The sequence below is a fragment of the Saccopteryx bilineata genome, chromosome X, assembly GCF_036850765.1.
Source record: "Saccopteryx bilineata isolate mSacBil1 chromosome X, mSacBil1_pri_phased_curated, whole genome shotgun sequence".
NCBI lineage: Eukaryota > Metazoa > Chordata > Mammalia > Chiroptera > Emballonuridae > Saccopteryx > Saccopteryx bilineata.
In genome coordinates, this window is record NC_089502.1 from 68783963 (window position 1) to 68800626 (window position 16664).

Below are 16664 nucleotides of genomic sequence, written 5' to 3' on the forward strand. Positions count from 1 at the left end.
TTTCTGTGTGTGTGTGTGTGTGTGTGTGTGTGTGTGTGTGTGTGTGTATTTTTCTGAAGTGAGAAGCAGGGATGCAGAGAGACAGAGTCCTGCATGCACCCGACCCAGATCCACCGAGCTGCCCACTAGGGGGCGATGCAGCCATCCTCAGCGCCCAGACTCTCCAGTGGAGCCTTGGCTGCAGGAGGGGAAGAGAGAGACAGAGAAGAAGGAGAGGGGGAGGGGTGGAGAAGCAGATGGGCGCTTCTCCTGTGTGCCCTGGCCGGGAATCGAACCCGGGACTTCCACACACCAGGCCGACATTCACTGAGCCAACCAGCCAGGGATGGTACTTTCTTTTTCTGATCAGAGCTATGTCTCTGGAGAATTGGAGGATCCTCTACCTGTTTCAGAGCATAATTCTGCCTAATTAAATTGCCTCCCAAATAAAACATGCTTCACATTTCTTTATGTAAAGCCAGTAGCCAGGGCCACCATCACAGCAGCCTGGCCCATGCAGGTTCACATTGGATTCAGACAGTCAGTAAAGAAACAACAGAGCTAAAAGCTGATGGACCATCACCTTTAATCCTAGCTTGCACCTGGCGGGCAAGTAAAAACACACACTGGGCTCCAAAACCCACTCATTCAGCGCTCACAAACCTACTGACTTATCCGAGTTTCCTAGGATCAAAGGTTTCTAGCTCACTAGCCTCATTCTCCTTTGTTCCCCATCGCCTTCTCTCTACACAAACTCTTCACTAACGGGCTTCTCTTTCAGCATTCCACCATCTTGGCTGCCTCTCCTCTCCTCTCCTCCATGTGGTCTTACTCTGCTCTCCAACCTGCTCTTTGCTTTAATGCTAATCTCAGGAACCAAGAGAGAAAGCTCCCGGTCTGCCCCACTTTATAGTGCAGAAATCAAAACCTTTAATCCAATATACAAAATAGGGAAGTCTCTGATCCAAAGTCCACCCACATCAAAAAGGGTGGGAAAGGCTTAGTCCTAAAACCAAGTCCCGGACTACAAGGATCCTTCCTCCCCACAGCCCACCTCCAACACACATTAATATAATTATGCCCATTCCAAGCATAAGGGCAACTAATATCATCACCTGGGAGACGGGCTTCCACGTGGGCAGCGCCATCTTTAACAAAGTTAGCATAATATATTTATCCACCCAACACTTTACTATCTTTCTTTCTTCAGCTTTATTTTGCCTCTTCTCACTACCAGTTAGGGCCAGTAAACAAGTGATTGTGAAAGTAATACTAGCCTTATTCTTGTGACTGATTCTGAAAAGCACTTTCTCTGTTGCTTCCCCACTCTCCGACCCTCCAATTTCTTTTCTTTCTGTCACTCCACTTATCTCAGGTGTGTCTATATCTGTCTGTTGCTGATGTAGGTTGTATCTTGTAAAGCCAGTATCCACGGCCAGGGCCACCATCAGAGCAGCCCAGCCCTTGCAGGTTCGCATTGAATTCGGACAGTCGGTAAAGAAACAGTGGAGCCAAAAACTGATAGGCCATTTTCTTTAATTCTAGCTTACACCCGGCGGGCAAGTAAAAAATACACACTGGGCTCCAAAACCCACTCACATTCAGCGCTCACAAAGCCACTGACTTATCCGAGTTTCCTAGAATCAAAGGTTTCTAGCTCACCAGCCTTATTCTCCTCAGTTCCCCATCTCCTTCCTTATCCCAGATACAAACTCTACACAAACTGGCATCTCACTCAGCACTCCTCCATCTTGGCTGCTTCTCCTGGCCTCCTCCACGTGGCCTCCTTCCGCTCTCTGCTCTGCTCTCTCCTCTAATGATAATCTCAGGAACCAAGGTCGCAAGCTCCTGCTCCGTCCCCATTTTATAGTGTATAAATCCAAACTCTTAATCCAATATACAAAATAGGGAAGTCTCTAATACAAAGTCACTTCTCTGAGGCATGATTGGACTGTACCACCCCACATCAAAAAGGGTAGGAAAGGCTCAATCCCAAAACCAAGCCCCAGGCTACAAGGATTCTGCCTGCCTTTAGCCTATCCCAACACACATTAATATCACCTAGGCGATGGCCTCCTCGTGGGCAGCGTAATATTTAACCAAGTGAGCATAATACATTTTATCTGCCCAACATATCTCCACAAAGTATTCATTTACCTACGCTGGGCTAAGATTCACTCTTCATGTATTTATCAATCTACAAGAAAATGACACAGTCACTGCCCTGCTGTGCCTCACAGTTTAGCGAGAGACGAGAGTTTAGCGAGAGTCTTATGACACACGTGAAAGAGTAAGATATCAAAGGAAATTTGAAAAAAAACTTCTAAAGTATTTATATAGAGAGTAAGTTCTGTAATGGATCAGAGGATGGACATGAAGATGGATGGAATAGGCCGTCCAGAGGAGGTGGGATTTGAGCTAGACCTTGATGGATGATTGGATGATTAGTATTTATATAAGCCAAAAAAAGAAGAAGAAATCTTTTCAGGTGGGCAGATCTAAATGATCAAATGCAGGAGGTGTGAAGTAACACAAGGTGAAAAGAAAGCAGGTTTGTAGGAAAAATAAGGTGGGGGAGGGGGTAAGAAAAGCTTTGTGAAGAGCACCATATTGTTGCAATTCAACGCACTATAGTGATTGATGTCAACCTATAGTTGTGGTCATTATCTGTCTGTATGACCAACTCACTACCTTTTGCCTCTTTGGGTTAATATCTCTCAGTCTTCCATTTCTCCGTAAAGTACTCAAGTATCTTTCTGATTAATCTCACAAATGACTCCCAGGTTTTTCTTTTACCATATCACTAACATATTTCATCTTCCTAAATTGAGATATGATTCCTCATACCATGGACATATCTACATACTATTCCTCCTCCCAGGAGCATTTTTTCCTTCCTTAGCTCACCTTCACCAAGTTAATTCTTCTTCTATCTTCAGAAATTATCCCAGGCCCTGGCCGGTTTGCTCAGTGGTAGAGTATCAGGCCAGTGTATGGATCTCCAGGGATTGATTCCCAGTCAGGAAACATAGGAGTAGCACCCATCTGCTTCTCCACCCCTCCCCCTCTCCCTTCTCTCTCTTTTTCTCTCTCTCTCTCTCTTGCTTTCTCTTTCTTCTCCTCCTGCAGCCATGGCTCGACTGGAGTGAGTTGGGCCCGGGTGCACAGAATGACTCCATGTCCTCCGCCTCAGGTGCTAAGAAGAGATCAGTTTCTGAGAAATGGAGCAATGCCCCAGATGGGCAGAGCATCACCTCCTAGTGGACTTTCTGGGTGGATCCTGGTCAGGGTGCATGTCTGTCTCTGCCTCCTCTTCTTTCACGAATAAAAAAAAAGAAATTATCCCAGTAATAATGTCTCAGGGAACACGTCTTTAACCCCTACCTTAGGTCATAGCCATTTATTAGATGTTCTTACAACACCGTGGACCTTTCCTTCAATGCATTTACCACAGGTATAACTTTATATACTGTTGTGTCATTTTTTAATCATGTGATGATTTGATTGTCAGTATCTCCCAGCTGTAAACTCCAAGAAGATAAGGTCTATATCTTCTAAATTCAAAATGAATATTAGTAGTGTTCATAGAACCTCTTCTCTCCGACCTTTTCTCTTATCTAAGCAAAGCAGCAGTGTCCTTTTTCTAAAATTCTCAGCTGAAAACATGTGACATTTCAACTATTTACAAACAAGTCCATATCAAGGTGTCATTTTAGAGCAAATAGTACATACAAATAAGAAAGGTGGGTGTAAATCCAGTAGCCACAGCCACCATCACAGCTGCCTGGCCCATGCAGGTTCACATTAGGTTCAGACAGACGATAATGATACAATGGAGCCAAGAACTGGTGGGCCATCATATTTAATCCTAGCTTGCACCCAGAAGGCAAGTAAAAACACACACTGGGCTCTAAAACCCACTCATTCAGTGCTCACAATGCTACTGACTTATCTGAGTTTCCTAGAATCAAAGGTTTCTAGCTCACCAGCCTTATTCACCTCTGTTCCCCATCTCCTTCCTTCTCCCTGCACAAACTCTGCACAAACTGGCTTCTCACTCAGCACTCCACTATCTTGGCTGCTTCTTCTGGCCTCCTCCACGTGGCCTTCTCTGCTCTCCTCTCTGCTTTCTCCTCTAATGCTAATCTCATGAACCGAGAGAGCAAGCTCCCAGTCTGCCCCACTTTATAGTGCAGAAATCAAAACCTTTAATCCAATATACAAAATAGGGAAGTCTCTAATACAAAGTCACTTATCTGAAGCATGATGGGATTGCACCATCCCACATCAAAAAGGGTGAAAAAGGCTTAGTCCTAAAACCAAGCCCCAGGCTACAAGGATCCTGCCTGCCCACAGCCTGCCCTCAACACACATTAATATCACCTGGGCGATGGGCTTCCACGTGGGCAGCGCCATCTTTAACAAAGTGAGCATAATATATTTATTTTATCTGCCCAACAGGGGGAAAGTGCCATGAATAATAAAGTGCCATCCCTTTTCCCCCTCACTTCACTCCCTGTTGCAAACATTCTAGTTTTGCCTGCTGTAATATTTCTAAGGTGGAAGGGAGAAGATGAAAGCTGTCCCAGGATGTTCTCCTGACAATTAATAGCTACACAACTTAACCCAAAAAGTTCTATAAAAATAGTCTTCATTGAGTTTCTGATATCTTTCCCACTAAGGGAAAAATGAATATACAGCTGAAAAAGTGCATCCAGAGTTACCTGGGGGAGTATGCATTTCAATCGTTTCTGTTTGAAAAGAAAGCAATTGAAATACGACTAACTTCCAACGGGGAATTTACACACTTGAATAAGAATAGCCAGATGCTTCAGACCTTCACACTCCAAACCCAAATCAATTTTTCTTCCTGCCAGCAATAACAAAAGACTAGGTGAGTTCACCCAAAGTGCCAGAGCCTCAGCACTATGTTAGTTTCCTTAGAAACAGTATAAATGTAACCAAAAGATTTTAACTATGTCTATGGCGTAGGGTCAGACTAATAGAGTTCTGGTAAAACTGGTAATACTTATATTCTGTAAGTGAACATAGTGCTTATATAAACCTGTGCAGTGTTCTAGGAAAGGAAGTCACTTAATTAGTAACTTTGCATTAATTATCATATGTATTGAGACCTTTCAAACAACAAACAAAGGCATGATCCTGAATTCTACACTTTTTCTTTTTTAATACAGTCTTCTTTTGCCCCTATGGGAGGAAAGGACCACTAGGTCAGTTTCCAAGCCAGTTCATAAAACTGGATGGTATATCTCCAAAGAGGTAGAAAACATTTTTAAAAAGCACAGACCCCTAAAAAATTTTTAGCTCAAACTTTACACCGAAGCATCATCACCTGTTAGTTGTTTCTTTAGCAAATAAAATTTCCTTCTCACTAACTGAACGGATTTAGATAATAGCAAGTTCCCATTCTATAGGCAAGGTTGGTAGTTAAGGAAAATAAACAGTTTTATCAAAGAGCTCAGTGAAGTGCTCAGAAGCCTTGAATATTCAGTATAGGTAAAAAAAATGTCAAGATAGTAGTAATAACAATGGTAGTAGAAAACTTGTCTTGAGTGTAAGGTATGGGCAGTGGGGGAAGGTTACATGAGGAATCAGACCCAGGAACTTTGGCTAGAACCGCCCACACCCATGCGTGCCAAAAGAAACTTCCCAGGAGTCTTTTGGAAAAGAGTGACTGTCTGTCAGCCAATGAAATTTCACCATGTCATATTAACTTGACCACCCTAGATGACCCTTTAAATATGCCCCATATGGTTTCATCCATGTGACTTCCTTGGCCTCTGTCTCTAAGACCAAGGAACATCGTCCGGGAAGCACTGTACTAAATAAAGCTTTTATTATTCCACACTTCGTGGCTATGCCTTTCCTTCTTCCTCGATGGGGAAAAATACCTTACATTGAGCATTTTCACATGCAAGGCAATCTTCTAAGTGCTTTACCTATATTTATTTACCTAATCTACACAACTCCTATTTTATACTTAAGAAAAATCAGTTGTACAAAGGTTAAGAACTTGCCCAAAACCACACAGCCAGTAATTCCTCCATTAATTCTGATAATTTCCGGACTAATAATTGCAATCATATTTCATTTTGATAGAGCACTTAAAACCTTTCAAATTATCCATGAGCAAATATAAGGGTCTGTCTTTTGAAATGCAAACTGCTAGATAAAAGCTGAAAATCTGACTAATGAAATGTGTGATTTTAGAACCATTCTAAGATTTAAAAGTCTCTGAAAAAGGAACTCTCATTCACTGTTGGTGGGACTGTAAAGTACTACAACCATTATGGAAGAAAGTATGGTGGTTCCTCAAAAAACTAAAAATAGAACTACCTTATGACCCAGCAATCCCTCTACTGGGTATATACCCCCAAAACTCAGAAACATTGATACGTAAAGACACATGTAGCCCCATGTTCATTGCAGCATTATTCACAGTGGCCAAGACATGGAAACAACCAAAAAGCCCTTCAATAGAAGACTAGATAAAGAAGATGTAGCACATATACACTATGGAATACTACTCAGCCATAAGAAATGATGACATCGGATCATTTACAACAAATTGGTGGGATCTTGATAACATTATACAGAGTGAAATAAGTAAATTAGAAAAAAACAAGAACTACATGATTCCATACATTGGTGGGACATAAAAACGAGGCTAAGAGACATGGAAAAGAGTGTGGTTGTTACCAAGGGTGGGGGAGGGAGGACGTGGGAGGGAAGGAGGGAGAGGGGAAGGGGGAGGGGGAGGGGCACAAAGAAAACTAGATAGAGGGTGACGGAGAACAATCTGACTCTAGGCGATGGGTATGCAACATAATTGAATGACAAGATAACCTAGACATGTTTTCTTTGAATATATGTACCCTGATTTATTAATGTCACCCCATTAACATTAATAAAAATTTATAAAAATTAAAATGAAAATTTAAAAAAATTTTAAAAAAAGATTTAAAAGTCCCTGGATCTGATTTTGTTAATATAAGGTCTAAAGTTGCAGGCTAATTCTGAAAGACAAAAGGAAAAAGTGACTTACTTAAGACAACAAAACTAATAGCAAAACTATATCATAATGCAAGTGTTTTGGCCTTATGCTAGTATAAATCTGATGTAGATTTTGATAAGTTAACCTAAATATAAAAAACCGAAGACAAACTACTAAGAAAGTACCTCAAAGATATAGTAAAAATCATTAAAGGAATAAAAAAAATGCACTATCTTATCAAGACAAAGTAAAAGAGGTACATATGACAAAAATAGTTATGCTACATATAGAAAACTAAAGCTAAAATAGTATATAAAATTACAACTGTATCAACAATTGCATTAAATAAGATAGACTAAACAATTCAACCAAAACTCACAGATTGTAAGACTGAATTTAAAAACAAGATTGATTATAAAAGTTGTTGTTTCATGTATTTTGTGCCTCTATATAGGTGCATACATGTTTATAATCATAATAGCATTCTGGATAGGTTGCCCATTTTATCAATGTACAATTTAACAATAATTGTTGGAGACATCAGTGCCTCACTTTTAATAATGGATAGAATGACTGGACATAAGATCAAGAGGCCATAGAATAATTTAAAATATATATATACCAACTAGAACTAATAAAATAGTTCTATAAAATCCTCTACCCCAAAACAGCAGAATGTACATTCTTCTCAAGTGTACTTGGAATATTCTACAGTATAGACCATATACAGAGCTTAAAACATGCCTCAATAGATTTAACAAGATTAAAATCATACAAAGTATGTTGACAGCCCACAATAGAATTGAATAAGAAATCATTAAAAGAATAAAATTGTGACGTGTTTATGTGGAATAATATATAGTTCTAAATACCAGTGGGGAAAAAAAGAATCATAAAGAAAGAAAGGAAAATAATTTAGGATGAATAATCATGAAAACACAACATACTGAAACTTATGTGATACAACAAAAACAGTTCATAGAGGTAAATTTATAGTTGAAAATAACTATTTTTTAAATAACTGTATTTTAAAAAGAATAAAAATTTCCAAATAATGTCTTAGCTTTTTATCTTAAGACACTAAAAAAGAAGAATACTATAAACCTAAAGCAGCTACAATGAAGGAGATAATAATTATTAGAGCAGACACTAATAAACTACACTGAAAACTACAAAGTATTGTTGAAAGAAATTAAAGAATATATAAATAATGAAACAATAGCCTATGTTTATGGATGGGATAACCTAATATTTTTAGGAGAGCAATACTTCTAAAATTGATCTATAGATTCAAAACATGATTTATTAAAATACAAGTTGAGCTCTTTACAGAAAATGACAAGCTACTATTCATATGGAAATTAAAGAGACCCAGAATAACTAAAATAATCTTTAAAAAAAGAACAAAGTTGGTAAACTCACACTTAAATGATATCAAAACACTACAAAGCTACAGAAATCAAGATTGTGTGTTACTGGCTTAAGGATAGACAGATATATAGATGAATGGAATAGAAGTGAGAGTCCAGAAACAAACCCACACTTTTATGTCAATTGACACCTGACAAGGGCACCAAAACAACAAAATGGGAAAGGAATAGTCTTTTCACAAATGGTTCTGGGAAAACTGGATATAAACAATTAAAAGAGTTGTTGTGGAACTCAACTTCATATCATACAAAACAAAAAATAACCTAAAGTAGATCATATACCTAAAATTAAGAGCTAAAATATCACTAAACATCAGAGAAAAGCAAACTGAAACTACAATGAGATATCACCTCACACCTGTCAGAACAGCGCTCATTAACAAATCAACAAACAAAAAGTGTTGGTGAGGATGTTGAGAAAAGGGATCCTTCATGCACTATAGGTGGGAATGCAGATTGGTGCAGCCATTGTGGAAAACAGTATGGAATTTCCTCAAAAAATTAAAAATGAAACTGCCTTTTGACCGAGCAATTCTACTTTTGGTAATATATTCAAAGGAGCCATAAACACTAATATAAAAGAATATATGCACCTTTGTGTTAATTGAAGCATTATTTATAACAGTCAAGATTTGAAAGCAGCCCATATACCTATCAATAGATGAGTGGATAAAAAAGCAGTGATAAATTTACACAATGGGATATGACGCAGCCATAAAAAAGAAAATCTTACCTTTTGCGGTGGCATGGGTGGACCTGGACATTATTATGCTAAGTGAAATTAGCCAGTCATAGAAAGACAAGTACCATATTATTTTACATATATGTGGCATCTAATGAACAAAATAAACTCATAAAGAAAATAGACACAGACTAACAGATACAGAGGACAGACTGACAGCTGTCAGAGGGGTTAAGGGGTAGGAGACTTGGTGGAAAAGAGAAAGGATTAAGCAAATAAAAAATGTAGAGACACAAACAGTGTGGATGGAGATGGCAGGAGGGAAAGGGGGGTGGGGAAGTGGAAGCAGGTAGAGAAGGTATAGATGGTGATAGAGGGAGATGTGACTTAGGTAGTGAACACACAATTCAGTAAATAGATGATGTCTTGTGAAATTGTATACCTGAAGCCTGTATAATTTTATTAAACAATGTCACCCCAATAAATTTTTAAAAACTAAATTAAATTAAATTAAGAGCTAAAATTATAAATCTCTTAGAAGAAATAACCATAAATCTTCAAGATTTGAGGTTAGGTAATGATTTCTTTAAATAAAATATAAAACAACAAACTATAAAAAAATTGGAAAGTTTCACTTTACCAAAATCAATATTTTGTGGGCCAAAAACATTGCAGCATTGTTCACAGTGGCCAAGATATGGAAACAACCAAAAAGCCCTTCAATAGATGACTGGATAAAGAAGATGTGGCACATATACACTATGGAATACTACTCAGCCATAAGAAATAATGACATCGGATCGTTTACAACAAAATGGTTGGATCTTGATAACATTTTACAGAGTGAAATAAGTAAATCAGAAAAAACTAAAAACTGCATGATTGCATACGTAAGTGGGACATAAAAACAAGACTAAGAGACATGGAGAAGAGTGTGGTGGTTACAGGGGGAGGGGAAGGGGCACAAAGAAACTAGATAGAAGGTGACAGAGGACAATATGACTTTAGGTAATGGGTATGCAACATAATTGAATGACAAGATAACCAGGACATGTTTTCTTTGAACATACGTATCCTGATTTACTGATGTTACTCTATTAAAATTAATAAAAATTTATTTTAAAAAAAGAAAAAGAAAGAAAAAGAAAGTGAAAAGACATTCTATAGAATGGGAGAACATATTTGCCAATCATATATGTGGTATGAGATTAATATGCAGAGTATATGATGAACTCTGACAATTTAGTAGAATAAAAGAAACAGCCCAATTTAAAAATGAGCATATAACTGGAATGTACATTCATCCAAAGAATATAAATGACTGATAAACTCAAGAAAAGGTGGTCAACATCACTATTATGTGGGAAATGCAAATCAGAACAACATGACATACCATCTCACACCTGTTAGTATGGCTATTATTTTTAAAAAGTATTGGAGAGTAGGTTGAGAAATTGGAAACACTGTATATTGTAGAAATATAAAATGGTGCAGCTGCTATCAAAAACTATAGAAAGTTCCTCAAAATAATTAAAAATAGATGTCCAGATGATCCAGCAATCCCACTATTGGGCATATATACAAAATAATTAATAGCCAGTTGTCAAATTGATATCTGCATTCCCATGTTTATTTCATTGTTATTTACAGTAACCAAGATATGGAAATAGTTCAAATGACTTTTAATAAACAAATGGATAACATAAAAGGAAATGTGAACTACATACATATATTTATACACACATATTATGAAATATACATTGATAAAATTGCATTATATAATATATATAAATTATATATCATGCAATTTTATCTAGCCTTTAAGAAAAGGAAATCTTACCATTTATAGCAACATGGATAAACCTAGAAAACATTATATTAAGTGAAATAAGCCAATCATATAATGACAAATACTACATGATTGTACTTATGTGATAGGAATGATGGTTGCCAGGGACTGGGGGGAGGGGGAAATTTGAGTTGTTGCTCAATGGGTATAAAATTTCAATTATACAAAATGTATATATTCTACAAATATGATGTGCAACATTGTGCTTACAGTTAATAATAAAAATAAAATACTGTGAACTTAAAAATTTGTTAAGATGTAGATCCTACATAAGTGCTCTTACCACAAAAAAGAGACACAAATAAACTTTGGAGATAGTGAATATGTCTACTTTCTTGATTGTGATGATAGTATTTTGTTGCTGTTATTTTTATTTAGTAAAAGGAGAGGCAGAGAGACAAGGTCCTGCATGCACCCCAATGGGGATCCACCCAGCAATCCCACTAGGGGGAAATGCTCTGCCCATCTGGGGCCATGTTTGCCACCTAGCTCCTTAGCTCCTGAGGCAGAGGCCATAGAGCCATTCTCAGTGCCCAGGGTCAATTTGCTTCAATCGAGTCATGGCTGCAGGAGGAGAGGGGAAAAAAAAGAAAGCGGAAGTGAGAAGGCAAAGGGTGGAGAAGAAGATGGGCACCTCTCCTGTGTTCCCTGACCAAGAATCGAACCTGGGACATCCACATGCTGGGCCAATGTTCTAACACTGAGCCAACCAGTTAGGGTTGATTGTGATTCACCCCTCAAATCTAAAGTGAATATTTCCCCTGGAACCAGCAACACCAACAAAGGGAAGCAGGACACCAGCCAAACAAGCATTCTCGTGGCACTCAGAGCAGAGTTGCATAGAAGGAGGGAGCCTCAGGAATACAGTATTGAGTGCTGAGGTCTGAGCAGCAGCGCCCCCACACACACACTGCTGAGGGCTCATCAGAGGGCAAACAGTGGTGGGATGTGGAAGCACAGTCCCATTGGCAGGGGTAAAAGCCAGGCTAGCCATGACAGTGGCCTGGCATGAGCTCAGTCTCACCCAGCAAGAGTGGAAGGGGTAGGCCCTGGCTGGTTGGCTCAGTGGTGAAGCATCGGCCTAGTGTGCAGGAGTCCCAGGTTCGATTCCCGGCTGGGGCACACAGGGGAAGCGCCCATCTGCTTCTCCACCCCTCCCCCTCTCCTTTCTCTCTGTCTCTCTCTTCTCCTCCCGCAGCCGATGCTCCATTGGAGCAAAAAATGGCCCGGGCGCTGGGGATGGCTCCTTGGCCTCTGCCCCAGGTGCTGGAGTGGCTCTGGTTGTGACAGAGCGACGCCCCAGATGGGCAGAGCATCACCCCCTGGTGGGCGTGCCAGGTGGATCCCGGTCAGGCGCATGCGGGAGTCTGTCTGGCTGCCTCCCGGTTTCCAGCTTCAGAGAAATACAAAAAAAAAAAGAGTGGAAGGGGTGCACAAAAGCAGTCTAACCTAGCTACAGGTAGGGTGAGCAAGAGAGGTCCTGCCTGTAATCCTGCCCAAATGAGAAAGGTGAAAGCGAAGGAACTGCAGAGAACTGTGGCTGAACATGGGCACGCAGCCCTGCAGGTTATGTGGGGCCGGGGCTTATGGCCAGTGAGCAAGCGCAGCTCTGCCTGCAGGGGTGAGCCAAAAGCCAGGGAACAACCAGAGACCTGTGGTGGAGCCTGCGTAGCCAGGGAAAAGTCCGAGGCCAGCCGAGGCTTGCAGATAGGGCACATGAACAGAGCCCCTCTCATGGAGGAGAGTTGGAAACTGCAGGGACTGCCACAGCAGGCCAGTGCTGGCAACTCCCATACCTGCACACCCAAGGCAGCAGCAGAAAGGGTGGTGGGCATGCAGACAGACCATATCTAGGGAACACAGGAGCCAAATCCATTGGACTCCAGTGGCCACACACTTCTTATACACAGACAGAATGGAAAGGCAGAGAAATGCAACCCAAATGAATCAAGAGAAATCCCCAGAAAAGGACTTGAACAAGTCAGATATAACCAAATTATGGGATGCAGAGTAAAAAATAATGATTGTTAGGATGCTCAAAAATCTTAGAACAACATTAGATGGACATAACAAACACCTAAATAAAGAGATAGCAAGTATAAAAAAAAGAACATTGATATATAAAAAAAAAAGAATCAGTCAGAAATGACAAATACTATACCGGAAATAAAGACCACAATGGAAGGAATTAAAAGCAGGATGGATGAAGCTGAGAATCGAATCAGAAAGTTAGAGGACAAGATAAATAAAGGCACAGAAGCAGAGCAGAAAAAGAAAAGAGACGCAAAAAGTCTGAGGAAACTCTAAGAGAGCTCTGTGACAACATGAAGAGAAATAACATCCGCATCACAGGGGTTCCTGAAGAAGAAGAGAAAGAACAAGGAATAGAGACTTTGTTCAAACATATCATAGCTGAAAACTTCCCTCAATTAAGGCAGGAAAACATCTCACAAGTTCAAGAAGCACAGAGGACTGCATTAAAGAGAAACCCAAAGATATCTACACCAAGATACATCATAATTAAAATACCAAAGCTAAGAGATAAGGAGAAAATATTAAAAGCTGCTGGAGAAAAAAAGACTATCACCTACAAAGGAGCTCCCATAAGGATGACTTCCCACTTCTCAACAGAAACACTTGAGGCCAAAAGGGAATGGCAAGAAATATTCAAAGTAATTCAGAACAAGAGCCTACAACCAAGAAGACTTTATCCAACAAGGCTATTGTTTAAAATTGAAGGAGAAATAGAGTTTTTCATACAAAATAAAACTCAAGGAATTCACTACAACCAAACCAAGACTGCAAGAAATGCTAGGGGCCTGTTGTAAAAAGATCAAAGGAGAAAAAGAATATAGCAAAAGAGGAATACACTTTTAAAGAATAAAATGACAATAAATAATTACATATCAATGATAACCTTAAATGTAAATGGAATAAATTATCTGATAAAAAGACATAGGGTAGCTCATTGGATGAGAAAACAGGACCCATACATATGCTGTCTACAAGAGACACACCTTAACACAAAACATGCATATAGACTGAAGATAAAAGGATGGACAAAAATATTTCAAACAAATGAAAATGAAAAAAAACCTGAGGTAACAATACTTATATCAGAAAAAGTGGACTTTAAAACAAAGACTATAGTAAGAGATAAAGAATGTCAGTACATAATGATAAAGGGAGCAATCCAACAGGACAATATAACCGTTATAAGTATCTACGCACCTAATACGGGAGCACCTAAGTATATAAAGCAGACTTTGATGGATTTAAAGGGCGAGATCAACAGCAATACTATAATAGTAAGGGATTTCTTTTTTTTCTTTTTTATTTTTATTTTATTTTTTTTTATTGTATTTATTTTTAATGGGGTGACATCAGTAAATCAAGATACATATAATCAAAGATAATATGTCCAGGTTATCTTAAAGTTCAATTATGTTGCATACCCATCACCCAAAGTCAGATTGTCCTGTCACCCTCTATCTAGTTCTCTTTGTGTCCCTCCCCCTCCCCCTTCCCTCTCCCTCTCCCCCCTCCCCCGTAACCACCACACTCTTATCAATGTCTCTTGGTCTCAATTTTATGTCCCATCTAAGTATGGAAAAATGCAGTTCCTGGTTTTTTCTGATTTACTTATTTCACTCCGTATAATGTTGTCAAGATCCCACCATTTTGCTATAAATGATCCGATGTCATCATTTCTTATGGCTGAGTAGTATTCCATAGTGTATATGTGCCACATCTTCTTTATCCAGTCATCTATTGATGGGCTTTTTGGTTGTTTCCATGTCCTGGCCACTGTGAACAATGCTGCAATGAACATGGGGCTGCATGTGTCTTTACGTATCAATGTTTCTGAGTTTTTGGGGTATATACCCAGTAGAGGGATTGCTGGGTCATAAGGTAGTTCTATTTTCAGTTTTTTGAGGAACCACCATACTTTCTTCCATAATGGTTGTACTACTTTACATTCCCACCAACAGTGAATGAGGGTTCCTTTTTCTCCACAACCTCTCCAACATTTGCTATTACCTGTCATGTTAATAATAGCTGGTCTAACAGGTGTGAGGTGGTATCTCATTGCAGTTTTGATTTGCATTTCTCTAATAACTAAAGAAGATGAGCATCTTTTCATATATCTGTTGGCCATTTGTATTTCTTCCTGGGAGAAGTGTCTGTTCATATCCTCTTCCCATTTTTTTATTGGATTGTTTGTTTGTTTGTCGTTGAGTTTTATGAGTTCTTTGTATATTTTGGATATTAGGCCCTTATCTGAGCAGGTGTTTAAAAATATCATTTCCCAATTAGTTGGCTGTCTGTTTATCTTGTTATCAATTTCTCTTGCTGAACAAAAACTTCTTAGTCTGATGTAGTCCCATTCATTAATTTTTACTTTCACTTCTCTTGCCTTTGGAGTCAAATTCATAAAATGCTCTTTAAAGCCCAGGTCCATGAGTTTGGTACCTATGTCTTCTTCTATGTACTTTATTGTTTCAGGTCTTATGTTTAGATCTTTGATCCATTTTGAGTTAATTTTAGTACAGGGGGACAAACTGTAGTCCAGCTTCATTCTTTTGCATGTGGCTTTCCAGTTTTCCCAGCACCATTTGTTGAAGAGGCTTTCTTTTCTCCATTGAGTGTTGTTGGCCCCTTTATCAAAAATTATTTGACTATATATATATGTGGTTTTATTTCTGGGCTTTCTATTCTGTTCCATTGGTCTGAGTGTCTATTTTTCTGCCAATACCATGTTGTTTTGATTGTCGTGGCCCTATAATAGAGTTTGAAGTCAGGTATTGTAATGCCCCCAGCTTCATTCCTTTTCTTTAGGATTGCTTTGGCTATTCGGGGCTTTTTATAGTTCCATATAAATCTGATTATTTTTTGCTCTATTCCTTTAAAAAATGTCATTGGAATTTTGATGGGAATTGCATTAAATTTCTTTATAGCTTTGGGTAATATGGCCATCTTGATTATATTTATTCTACCTAACCAAGAACAAGGTATATTCTTCCATCTCATAATGTCTTTTTCTATTTCCCTTAACAATGGTTTATAGTTTTCATTGCATAAGTCCTTTACATTCTTTGTTATGTTTATTCCTAGGTATTTTATTTTTTTTGTTGCAATCGTGAAGGGGATTATTCTTTTGAGTTCATTCTCAGATGTTTCATTGTTGGCATATAGAAAGGCTATTGACTTCTGTATGTTAATTTTGTATCCTGCGACCTTACTGTATTGGCTTATTTTTTCTAGAAGTCTTTTTGTGGATTCTTTGGGGTTTTCGATGTATAGGATCATATCATCTGCAAAAAGTGATACCTTTACTTCTTCTTTTCCGATATGGATGCCTTTATTTCTTTGTCTTGTCTGATTGCTGTGGCAAGAACTTCTAGTACCACATTAAATAAGAGTGGAGAGAGTGGACAACCCTGTCTTGTTCCTGATTTAAGGGGGAAAGCCTTCAGTTTTGTGCCATGTAGTATGATGTTAGCTGATGGTTTATCATATATGGCCTTTATCATGTTGAGATATTTTCCTTCTATACCCATTTTGTTGAGAGTCTTAAACATAAAATTGTGTTCTATTTTATAAAAGCCTTTTCTGAATCTATTGATAAGATCATGTGGTTCTTGTTCTTTGTTTTGTTGATATGGTGTATTATGTTAACCGTTTTACGTATGTTGAACCATCCTTGAG